Here is a 13,579-nt window from a genome sequence, read left to right as displayed (position 1 = left end):
GGCCGGCGGCTACAGCTCCGATTCGACCCCCTAGCCTGGGAAACTCCATATGCTGTGGGAGAGGCCCTAGGAAAGGCAAAAAAAACCAAAAAAAATAAAAAAGAAATAAAAAGAAAGAACACAGATTATTCTACCATAGGGCAAGGGAACTACAGGATATCATTCAAGGCTGAAATCAGTAAACAACAATAATTCCTTTTTTGTTTGTGAACGATTATTGAGCCTGCATGTAGATGGTATCACTGACCACTTCCTGCAGTATTTCCTTAGCAGCAGGGTAAAGCATTCTCCCATACAGATGAGTGGACTAATGCCTAGACAGTTTAAGCACCTTGACCAACCGGACATGACCAATAAATGGTGAACATGAACTTGAGCCTGGTGGGCTGAACCCAAAGCACCTCCCCTGAGTCTCTGCACCAAGAATCCTCCCAGGAACTGCAGGATACAGGCAATTCCACTTGATTTGGCTTAAAGGCTTCTCAGTCTCTTTAAAGCCTCTCCTATTGTAGCTCAGGATCAGCAAGTGGCTTCTAAGCTTGATATTGTGGTTCATGGTCCTCAGGGCCCTAAGTCTCCCCCAAGATTTCAAGTGGATCTGCTTTTTCTTATCCTTGCCCTGTTTCTTTGTGCAGCTACAAGACCTACATTTATAATTGTCAATCCCCAAAGACTCAGTGTTTTCAAAGTTTCCAAGGATGTTTACATCACTCCCTTTTACCCTGACCCTCTGTCCCTTCAATACTCACTCAAACTTCTCCAACGGGGCTCATTTTTTACCTTCAGTGCGTGAAAGCAAGCAGGACCCTGTGAGGCTCTCCAGGGTAAAAATCCTTTCCTGTTTGTCGGAAATTGGCATTATACAGCCTCCCAGACCTTGGGGAGTTCCAAAGGGAAAATTCAAACAGTTGCAAATCAGGGAAGGGAAGGTATGCAGAAACAAAGGAGGAGTAATCAAGGAACAATAGAGCAGCCTTGGGGAAGGGTCCCAGTTCCATCTCAAGGAATATACATATCTAATATCTTTGAGTTCTTTAGCAGGAACTGAGGCCCCACCCAGGTAAAGGATGGTCACTTCAGGCTGAGCACAAGATTCCTGGGGACTTGCCCTGTTACCTCACCACCAACCAACCAAAAGAAAGTCACACCGCCTGCATCCCTTGCCCCAAATTTTGCCTGTAAAAAAACTTCTCTCCCTAAAACCATCAGGGAGTTTGGTTTTTGTTTTTTGGGTTTTTTTAGCGCAAGCTACCTATTCTTCTTGCATGGCTCTGCAGTAAACCTTTCCCTGCTCCAAACTCCAACATTTCCATTTATTTGTGTGGCCTCACTGTGGATCCAGCCCATGAACTTGCATTCAGCAATGTGGGTTGTTCTTTTATTTATGAGCACTTGCCGTATTCTGCTTTACATCACTGCTAGCTTTTCACATACTTACAACATCAGTAGGACCCTAAAGACTGGAGCTGTTGTTTATTCACCTTATTCACCTCAGTACACCACACCCCTATAGCATTATGCAGAATAGAGTGTCTTTGCCCTGCACACAGTCAGTGATTAATAAATGTTCGTGTGGAAATAACCAAACAGGAGTTTCTTTTGTCCCTTCTAGAGTCATGTTCCGTACATGCCCTGTAGGATTTTTCTCTACATTGTTTCTTCACAACCAAGTTACTCCAGCTCAGCCAGAGTGGGATTTATGGTTATTTAAAATTCCATTTAAAACAAAGAGTTTGGGAGTTCCCGTCATGGCTCAGTGGTTAACAAACCCAACTAGCCTCTATGAGGACTCGGATTCAATCCCTGGCCCTGTTCAGTGGGTTAAGGATCCAGTGCTGCTGTGAGCTGTGGTGTAGGTCGCAGACGTGGCTCAGATCCTGCATTGCTGTGACTCTGGTGTAGGCTGGCGGCTTCAGCTCCAATTCAACCCCTAGGCTGGGAATCTCCATATGCAGCAGGTTCGGCCCTAAAAAAAAAAAAAAAAAATAGACAAAAAAGACCAAAAAAACCCTAAGAGCTTGGAGAGTTCCTGTTGTGGCTCAGTGGGTTAAGAACCAACACAATGTCCGTGAGGACACAGGTTGGATCCCTGGCCTCACTCAGTGGGTTAAAGATCCAGTGTTGCCAGGAGCTGTGGTGTAGGTCACAGATGTGGCTAGGATCTGGCTTTGCTGTGACTGTGGTGTAGGCTGGCAGCTGCAGCTCTGATTTGACCCCCTAGCCTGGGAACTTCCATAAGCTACGGGTGCAACCTTAAAAAGACGAAATAAAATAAAATAAAATAAAATAAAATAAATTTGGAAGGGGGCTGGAGGTGAGTGGGGTAAAGACATTCCTGACCTGAGAATCCTCACTCTGGGCTTTATGGGAATGTAGATTTCCCAATAACTATTCCTACCCTATGGTATGAGTTGAACTGTGTCCCCACAAAATTCAAAGATCTCAGAATGTGACAATATTTGGAGTAGGGTCTTGGCAGAGGTGATCAAATTAAAATGAGTGAAAATTATACTTTCTTATTAAAGTGGCCCCTAATCCAGTATGATGATGGCCCTTATAAGATGGGGAAATTTAGGCACAGAAGAAGATTATATGAAGATACAGGGAGACACCTTGGTCTCAGACTTCCAGCCTCCAGAACTGTGAGACAATACCTTTCTGTTATTTAAGCTGCCTAGTTTGTGGCACTTTGTTTTGGCAGACTTAACAAACCAATACACCCTAAGACTCCCATTCACACAGAACAGGATTCCACTCCCATTTATTTCCTGAGCACCTACCTGCATTAGGTAAGCTAAAGAAGATAGCCCAGCAACTGTGCTGACATGACTGGGCCAAGAAAAGCAGTAACGACAGCCACCATTTATGAAGCCCTTAGTGTGTGTATCAGAAGTAAGATATTGACCAGTATGATTGTATGTATAACCACTATACTAGGTGCTTTGCAAACATTATCTTACTTAATCCCCCCGGCTACCCTTAGTTCACAGTGGTGGAAACTGAGGCTCAGAGCTATTTAGTTAAGTTGCCCAGGATCGTGTTTTTCGTGAGACTCATGGATTGACTATGACTTGTTGGTCTGTTTTGCTCTTCGCCCACAGGACACATCCCTCTTCTTCTGTTCCAGAGTCCACCCCACGGAAAGTGATTTTGACAATTCTGCCTCGTCGTGTGGTCCCTCATGGCAGTGATGTTTCTCTTGCCAGTGATTTAGGGATAAGAATGTGATGCAATTCTGGACAATGAGACACAGAGGGAGTCAGCTGGAAGGCTTCCGGAAAATGGCTCTTTACTATGAAAAAGATGCACAAAGAAGCAGCAGTTCATTTTCTTTTTTTTTATTTTTTTATTTTTAATTTTTTTAATTGTTATTTCCCCAATACAATTTTTTTTTCTACTGTACAGCATGGTGACCCAGTCACACATACATGTATACATCATTTTTTCCCTTTATCATGCTCCATCATAAGTGACTAGACATAGTTCTCAGTGCTACACAGCAGGATCTCATTGCCTATCCATTCCAAAAGAAATAGTTTGCATCTATTAACCCCAATCTCCCAATCCATCCCATCCTTCCCCCACCCCCTTGGCAACCACAAGTCTATTCTCCAAGTCCATGATTTTCTTTTCTATGGAAAGGTTTCTTTGTGCCATATATTAGATTCCAGGTATAAGTGATAACATATGGTATTTGTCTTTCTCTTGACTTACTTCACTCAATTTGAGAGTCTCTGGTTCCATCCATGTTGCTGCAAATAGCATTATTTTGTTCTTTTTTATGGCTGAATAGTATTCCATTGTTTATATATACCACATCTTCCGAATCCAATCATCTTTCGATGGACATTTGGGTTGTTTCCATGTCTTGGCTATTGTGAATAGTGCTGCAATGAACATGCAGGTGCATGTGTCTTTTTTAAGGAAATTTTTATCTGGATATATGCCCAAGAGTAGGGTTGCTGGGTCATATGGTAGTTCTATGCATAGATTTCTAAGGCACCTCCATACTGTTTTCCATAGTGGTTGTACCAGCTTACATTCCCACCAACAGTGCAGGAGGGTTTCCTTTTCTCCACACCCCCTCCAGCATTTGTTATTTGTGGACTTATGAATGATGGCTGTTCTGACTGGTGTGAGGTGGTACTTCATGGTAGTTTTGATTTGATATTGAGCATTTTTTCATGTGCTTGTTGGCCATCAGCAGCAGTTCATTTTCTGCCTCGGATGTTACTGCTCTGCACATGATGGCAGGATGGGGGTAGCCATCCTGGAACAATGAGGGTTGTTTTCTGAGGAGAATAAGATAAAGGTGGGAGGAGGGTAAAGGCCAGGTAGTGATTCCATCAGCCTGCAAAATGCTCTCCCTCCATACATCTCATTTTCTGAGGTAATAAATCCCCTTACTGTTCAAGCTATTTTGTGTTGTTTTCTGCTACTTACAGCCAAGATCCTCCCAATATGCTGCTTCTACACATATGCTTTGATTTTCCACAGCTTTTATGTTATATTATTGGAAACTAATAACCTTACATTGACCACCATGCAGAATTTCAAAGGCCCATCATAGAGAATTGGCTTTTTTTTTTTTTTTCTTATTGAGGTAAAATATACATAAGGAGTTCCCTGGTGGCCTGGCAGTTAAAGTATGTGGCATTGTCACTGCTGTGGCTCCAGTCACTGCTGTGGCACAGGTACAACCCTTGGCCTGGGAAATTTCACATGCCATGGGTACTGCGCACGCGCGCGCACACACACACACACACACACACACACACACTACCTACCTATCTATCTATCTATCTATCTATCTATCTATCTATCTATCTATCTATATACATGTGTGTGTGTGTGTATATATATTTAGTATCCAAAATATGGCACAAATGAACCTATCTACAAAACAAAAACAGACTCACATACACGGAGAACAGACTTGTGGTTGTCAAGGGGGAGGGTGTGGGATGGACTGAGAGTTTGGGCTTGGTAGATGCAAACTGCTACATTTAAAATGGATAAGCAATGAGGTCCTACTGTATAAATTAGGGAATTATATCCAATCTCCTGGGATAGACCATGATGGAAAGTAATATTAAAAATGAATGTATGGGAGTTCCCGTCGTGGCACAGTGGTTAACGAATCCGACCAAGAACCATGAGGTTGCGGGTTCAGTCCCTGCCCTTGCTCAGTGGGTTAATGATCCGGCGTTGCCGTGAGCTGTGGTGTAGGTTGCAGACGCGGCTCGGATCCCGCGTTGCTGTGGCTCTGGCGTAGGCCGGTGGCTACAGCTCCGATTCAACCCCTAGCCTGGGAACCTCCATATGCCGCGGGAGTGGCCCAAGAAATAGCAACAACAACAACAACAACAACAACAACAAAAAAAAGACAAAAAAAATGAATGTATGTATGTATAACTGAGTTATTTTGCTGTACAGCAGAAATTGGCACAACATTGTAAATCACCTATACTTTAATAAAATATACATATGTACACATAACGTGAAATTTACTATTTTAACCGTTTTCAAGTGTATAGTTCAGTGGGATTAAGTACATTCACCTTGTTGTGTAACCATTACCACCATCTATCTCCAGAAATGCTTCTTATTTTTTAATTCCCAGTCTAGGGGTCAAATCGGAGCTGCAGCTGCCAGCCTACACCACAGCTCACAGCAACGCCGGATCCTTAACCCACTAAGCAAGGCCAGGGATTGAACCTGTGCCCTCATGGATACTAGTCAGATTCATTTCCACTGAGCCACGATGGGAACTCCTCCAGAAATTTTTCATCATCCCACACTGAGACTCTGTATTCATTATACAAATAATTTCCCATTCTCCTACTTCCCAGTGCCTAGCAACCATCATTCTACTTTCTGTTTCTATGAATGTGACTACTTCTTGGGTACCTCACATAAGAGGAATCACATAGTATTTGACCTTTTGTGACTGGCCTATTTCACTTCATATAATGTCCTAGAGATTCGTCCATGTTGTAGCATGTGTCAGAATTTCCTTCCCTTTTTTTTGGTTTTTTTTTGGGTTTTTTTTGCCTTTTCTTGGGCCACTCCCACAGCATATAGAGGTTCCCAGGCTAGGGGTCGAACTAGAGCTGTAGTCGTAGGCCTACGACAGAGCCACAGCAACACCAGATCCAAGCCGCCTCTGCGATCTACACCACAGCTCACAGCAACGCCGGATGCCTAACCCTCCAAGCTAGGCCAGGGACCGAACCCACAACCTCATAGTTCCTAGTCGGATTCGTTAACCACTGAGCCACGACAGGAACTCCAGAATTTCCTTCTTTTTAAGGCTCAGTAATATTCATTATATATGTATAGACTATATTTTCTTTATCCATTCATCACATAGACATTTGAGTTGTTTCTACCTTTGGGCTGTTTTGAATAATGCTGTTATGAACATAAGTATACAAATATCTGTTTGAGTCCTTGTTTTCAATTGCTGGTTGCTGAAATATGGTAGTTCTTTTTCTTTTTCTTTTTTTTTTTAGGAATTGCCATACTATTTTCCACAGCAGCTGTACCATTTTACATTCCCACCAATAGTACACAAGGGCTTCAATTTCTCCGTATCTTTGCCAATATTTGTTTCTGGTTGTTTGTTTGTTTTTATTGCCAGTTTAATGGGTTTGAAGTGGTGTCTCATTGGAATTTTGATTTGCGTTTCTCTAATTAGTGACGTGAACATCTTTTCACATGCTTATTGATCATTTGCATGTCTTCTTCAGAGAAATGTCTATTCAAATCTTTTGCCCATTTTTTAAATTAGGTTATTTGGTTTTTGCTTTTGTTGAGGTGTAGGCATTTTTATATACCTTGTATTTTAATCCCTTATTAAATGTAAGACTTGCAAATATTTTCTCCCATCCATGGTGTGCCTTTTCACTCTCCTGACAGTGTCCTTTGATACACAAAAGAGAAATAGCATTTCTTTTGGTGGATTCTCTAACTAATATGGAAAGCACATCTGTTTTTCAAAGTGCCTGCAAATCTATCCTCGAATTAAGTCAGACCAGCCAAGCTAGATACCTATTTGAGTTATTCATTAATCCATTCAGTACATATGTTCTAAGACCCTCTCATGTGACAAGGCTTGGTTTGTGTGTTGACACTGTGAGGTACATGTGTTGCTGGTTCACGGTATGGATGTTGCCAGCAGTGTTGTTCTCCAAAGAACTTGGTACCACCTCCCAATTAGGAAGAGTCAGGAGTCAGATTTCCCTGTGTCTCCCATCAGGGATAGCTGTGCTTCCTTAGCCACTCGTTGTGTTGTGCCTACTAAGCATCTTATAACTGGTCATTCCTCCCCCTTCACAGCAGCTGCTAGAAAGTCTTGAAGCCACATTTGTGAGCAACTTCTAGTAGGTGAATTGGGCATCCTAGCATGCCTTCTAATGTAATAAATAAACTCAATTCAGCTCCATCTTAACTTCCCAGCTTTATTTTTTCCTTGCCTCATTAAAAAGCTATTTTTCTTGGAGTTCCCATGGTGGAGGAGCGGAAATGAATCCAACTAAAAACCATGAGGTTGCAGGTTCGATCCCTGGCCTCACTCAGTGGGTTAAGGATCTGGCATTGCCATGAGCTGTGGTGTAGTTTGCAGATGTGGCTCAGATCTGGCATTGCTGTGCCTGTGGCAAAGGCCAGAAGCTGTAGCTTCAGTTTGACCCCTAGCTTGGGAACCTCCATATGCCATGAGTGTGGCTCTAAAAAGCAAAAAAACAAAAAACAAAAAACAAAAACTACTTTTCTTGGTTCTTTATCTTCTTCTTCTTCTTTTTTTTGGGGGGGGAGGCGGCAACATCTAAGGCATATGGAAGTTCCCAGGCTAGGGATACAACCTGTGCCATAGCAATGACCTGAGGCGCTGCCATGACAGTGCTAGATCCTTATCTGCTGCACCACAGAGAACTCCTAAAAAGCTACTTATCTTCCTCCATTTTCATCATCTTTTATGCTGCCTGAAATTCTTTTTAAAACAATAAAACAAAAATAACAAATGAATAATCCAAACATTATTACTCACCATCAGCATCTTCTATATAATTGTTAAGGCTCAATACCAAATGAAAATGTGGGTCCCCTGCCCAAAAGTGATTACGAATTTCAAGATGGTGACAGAAGAATATTAAGCCAAGCATTAGACTCTTCTCTTCAGAGTGTTTGGCCCTGTGTGACATCACAGGTCACACGTCCCTGAAACCAGCCCTGCCAACTACCATAATCCTCAAAAACAGGGAAATAGACACTGTTTATTCTACCTATTTTTTTAAGGGCCACTCTTTGGCATATGGAAGTTCCCAGACTAGAGGTCAAATCAGAGCTGCAGCTGCCAGCCTATACCACAGCAACTCCTCATCCGAGCAACATCCGCAACCTATACCACAGCTCATGGCAATGCACTGATCCTTAACCAACTTAACAAGGCCAGGGATCGAACCTGCAGCCTCATGGATACTAGTCAGATTCTTAGTCTGCTGAGCCACAAGGGCAACTCCCTTTCTACCATTTAGTAATGACCTCATGTTCACTTATCTCTTAAAGTTTGTTCAAGAACCATTTAAGGCCCAATCTGCATAGCATATACCGTTGCAGAGAGATGGGAAAATTAAAGGTGCCTTTGGAGGTTATATTTAACTAAAACAAATTATTCTACAGAATTATTCTCAGCTTCTTGGTTCACCTATTCTCTAGTTCATCTTTGCAGATCAATGCCACCATGCAAAAGGAACTCCAATGTTTGCTGGCTGGCTAGTGGTTGGATGCAGATGGGCTCTATTTAGGAAATAGAAGAGAAACTTAGAAAAGTATTTTGGGTTTTGATTTGAGGATGTCTGGAGTGGTAGACTTAGTTTGGTAGGAAATGAAAAACAGGATGTTTTTTGAGCAAGGCTGTGACTTAGTAAGGCTGATTTGGCCCTCACGTGGAGGGTAGAGATAGTGGAGGTAAGAAGCTCAGCTAGGGAGCCATTACCCAGGCCCATGATGGTGATTGGGACCTGAAATAGACAGGGAGCAGTGAGAGTGTGATAATCATTCAGTATAGGACCCACTTCTTTACAGTTATCATGCCTTTTCACACCACTGTTTCATTTATTTCTTCAATAATCCTGCTAGGAACATTTTATCACATTTTATAGAATTGAAAATTGATTCTCAGAAGGTATGAGTGATTTCCCCAGGTCGGCTTAATTAAAGACCAGGTCAGCATCAGCTCCCAACCCAATGTTGTTTCTCATCCCCCAGTGGCAGCACCACCTGACTATTTAAACAATAAGGTGTCAAGGCTCCACCCCAGATATTCTGAAATAGTTGTCCTGAGGAAGTCCAGGCAAAGGAGTTTTTAAAAGCTCTCCAAGGAACAGACTTGTGGTTGCCAAGGGGGAGAGGGGAGAGAGTGGGATGGACTAGGAGACTGGGTTAAGTAGATGCAAACTATTATATTTAGAATGGATAAGCAATGAAGTCCTGCTGTATATCACAGGGAATTATATCCAATCACTTGTGATAGAATATGATAGAAGACAATATGAGAAAAAGAAGGTATGACTGGGTCAATGTATGCCATGCAGCATAAATTGACAGAATATTGTAAATCAATTATACTTTAATAAAAAAATTAAAAAAAAAAAAAAAAAAAGCTCTCCAGGGTTTCTAGTTTGCAGCCACACTGAGAAGCTCTTAATTGGATAAGTACCACTAAGGGGAGGTGATGATGTGGGGCTGAAAACGAGAGACAATGTGAGCAAAATGAATGAGACCTGGCAAGTACTCGCAGGAAGATAACAATGGGACGACAACGTTTTTAGCCTGAGGACTAACCTGAACAGCCTCATCTTCATTGCCCAGGATGGATACACTACACCTACAACAGCTGTATTCAGGGTTAAAAGGAAAGGGAAATGGCTGATTTGATGTGATCTAAAACCGGCATTCACACACGGTAACCAGGAAAGCTATAATAAGTGTGTATGGGGCGAGGCGGAGGAGAACTCCAAAGTAACAATATGGACTATGCTTCCTCTGGGTTTGTCCCACAGGCTTCCATTCAGTGGCGCTAAACTGTGTCCTTGGAAACATTCCATGAGAGAATTTTCCTCTTAGATTTTCAAACTCTCCCCAGATTAGTGGTTCACGGGAAAAATAACCTGGGGTATAGCAGAATTGACAGAGCATTGTAAAACAACTATAATTTAAAAAAATAATAAACATCTTAAAAAAGAAAAAAAGAAAACCATCTGGGTGGCATCCACAGTAGCGGTGCCCTCCCTTGGATTTAAGGCAGTCAGTTAAGGACGATGGCCGTGTTCCTGAAGGGAAGGTTCTTGTCTCATAGGAGAAGTGAAACCAAACACGGCCCTGTGGGGCTCCTGGGGCACAAAAGCCTTTCTGTGTCCCCCATTTCTTGTTCTTAGGAAATGGGCTTCCTTCAGCCACCACGACCTTCCCTGAGTTCCAAGGGACAGGTTCAGACAGTTGCTGATCAGGCAAGGAAGGGGATGCAAAGACAAGGGAGGAGCAGTCAAGGACAGCTTAGAGTCCTTCCTTGTCCTTCTCCCTGGCCTAATTGCATCCTAAACACAATCACCTGAAGGCTAAAGCTTAGGCACCCTGAGCACAACTGCCTGTGGGTTAAAGAGTACTAGCACATGATGTTTTTCAGGAACTTTCCTGGTTTTTTCTAATCTCTGTTCACTATGCCCTTTCCGTAAGAACTGCTATTCTAGGCAGTAGCCCAGAAGACCACCATCATGATCATAGCCAGATCCCCTGACTCCAGCTCTGATGACTAAGATTCCCCCAAAGAAAAAAGAATGCATGTTTGTCCCAATCCTGATTCCTATCTGAAAACCGGTTTTTCTCCTTTTTACTATAAAACTCCTCGCAATTCTTTCTAATTGGGGGAGGGGCACAGTCTTTAGGACATTAGCTTGCTGTGACCCCCCCCCCCTTTGCCTGGCAAGCAATAAAGCTGTTTTTTCTCCTTTACCCAAAATTCTGTCTCAGCATTTCAATTCGGCTCCAGCAGACAGAAGCTGAATTCTGGCAACAGAAGGAATTCAGAAAAGAGATGGAATTTGAGAAAGAAAAGTGAGGATTTATTTAAATGAATAATATACCTCTTAAAGCAAGGTGGGCAGAGAGGTGAGCATCTGCCTTATATTTCTTGGGCACATGGGTTATAAGGGGCATCCAACTGCATGGGCTGAATTTTCACTGGGAAGGAGGGGTTTGGGGTGTATTCCTTAATTTTCATTCTGGCTCTACCTTCTCCTTCTTTAGCTTTGATGGGAAGTGTCATGATGTCAGTGCATGGTGGGTACTTCTTATCTGCATAGCTAATTTTATTATAATGTTATTGTAATGAGGGCATAATGAGCAACAGGTTCTTTTGGACTCTGGAGATTAGAGGCCTTTTCCACCTTTCTTTGTCTGCCTCCAGAGCACTTATCACCCCAAAATGTATGGTTTCCTGAGAGCCTGGAGGTTCCTACTTTTCTTTGTCTGCCCATGAACCCTGCTGTTTGCATGATGTGTGGTTTCCTGCCATATGGCACCATGCTGCCCTTTCTCTGCTCATACCTAGCTATCTGCCTGCTGTAACAGCTGGAGAAGAAGACGAATTTAGGAATCAAACCTATTTGAGATGCTGGTAACATATCCAGGTGGTAAAGAACCAAGCAACTGGAGATGTAAGACTGAATCACTAAGGGTTGGTCTGGCTTAGCTTTTAAAGCACCCTGGAGGAAATTGGTAAAATCCAATGCGTGGAAGAGATCACCTCAGAACTCCATAAGGAAAGAGAAGAGGTCCAAGGACCACATCGTGGAGAATGGCTGTCCTTATGGGTTTGGTCAACAAATTTGAGAGCTTTATATTCAAAAGAAAATAAGCAAAATAGGTTACATTTGACATGTTAAACGAAGAAAAAACAGAAATAGCACAAATTTAGAAATGATAAAGTAAGCCACAAATAATATGGAAGGAAATTTAAGTAGATTAACATAGACATAACTCTATGCTAATAAATTTCAAAATTTGGTACTTTGCTTAAAAAAGTAAAGTTCCAAAGTTAAAACCAGAAATAATATAATGTACTAGAGCAATAACAATACAATAAAATGAAAACACTATTAAAGAACCACTTCCCCCCAAAGTTCCAGAATTAGATAATTTTACTAACAGATTCTTTTAAATTGTTAAGGAATGAAAATTCAGTATACTCTATGATTTGTTTCAGAGCATGTAAAAAAAAGCAAGTTATTCCATTTGTTTTGTAATCCTCTTCACTTTCTTTTACTTCATTTTTTTTTACCATTTATTTATTTTATTGGTCTTTTACATTCAGTTAACTTCATAGTCTATCAAACTTGCTGCTTCACAAAAATAGTTTAAAAAGTGTTTTTGTTTCTGAGGAGTTTTAATAGGCCATGAAACATGTTTATAGATAAGAAGTAAACAGGAAGATGTTTTTCTCACCCTTTACAGAATCTAAACTCTCAATAATAAATATCTATAATGTGGGTGACATCTATCCAGCATCTTTAAGACAGGCAAATGGGAGTTGCCATCATGGCTTAGTAGTTAACGAAACCGACTAGGAACCATGAGGTTGTGGGTTCAATCCCTGGCCTCCCTCAGTGGGTTAAGGATCTGGCATTGCAGTGAGCTGTGGTGTAGGTGTGGTGTAGTGTAGGTCACATATGCAGCTCTGATCCCGAGTTGCTGTGGCTGTGGCATAGGATGGCAGCTACAGCTCTGATTAGACCCCTAGCCTGGGAACCTCCATATGCCACCCGTGTGGCCCTAGAAAAGACAAAAAACAAACAAACAAACAAAAAGAAAGACAAATGGTTTGTGTATTTTTGGTTTTTTGTTTGTTTGTTTGTTTGTTTTTTGTTTTTGTCTTTTTGCCATTTCTTGGGCCGCTCCCGCAGCATATGGAGGTTCCCAGGCTAGGGGTCCAATCGGAGCTGTAGCCACTGGCCTACGCCAGAGCCACAGCAACGCGGGATCCGAGCCGCATCTGCGACCTACACCACAGCTCACGGCAACACCGGATCGTTAACCCACTGAGCAAGGGCAGGGATCAAACCCGCAACCTCATGGTTCCTAGTTGGATTCGTTAACCACTGCGCCACGACGGGAACTCTGGCTTGTGTCTTTTTGTATTTCAACTTTGTTTGGCTTTGTTTAGTTTATTTAATGCCTTTCCTTTTTAAAACCTCTGCTGATACTCTTGGCCAAAGTCTTGACAAATTCTCCCATTTGCAGTGACTTTACAATCGTGAGTGCTATTTCTGACCTTTTTTTTTCCCTGAATACCAACTGTTTAATATTCTAGATCAACTCTCAAGAAACAAGTCAGAGTTATGAACAAGTGAAGAAAACTGCTTGACTCCAAAAAGAAAGTTGTCATCATGCTTGGCACACTTGCTGGAAAATTGAACAAACTGGAAACCTTAGAAATATTTCCAAATTGCAGAACTGTGTTCACCAAGTTCAAGGGTAAAACTAGTGAGAGGAAAATTTTTGCTACCATAGTCTTCTGTTG

This window comes from Phacochoerus africanus, chromosome 2 (assembly GCF_016906955.1).
Source record: "Phacochoerus africanus isolate WHEZ1 chromosome 2, ROS_Pafr_v1, whole genome shotgun sequence".
Lineage (NCBI taxonomy): Eukaryota > Metazoa > Chordata > Mammalia > Artiodactyla > Suidae > Phacochoerus > Phacochoerus africanus.
This window is presented reverse-complemented; position numbering follows the sequence as displayed.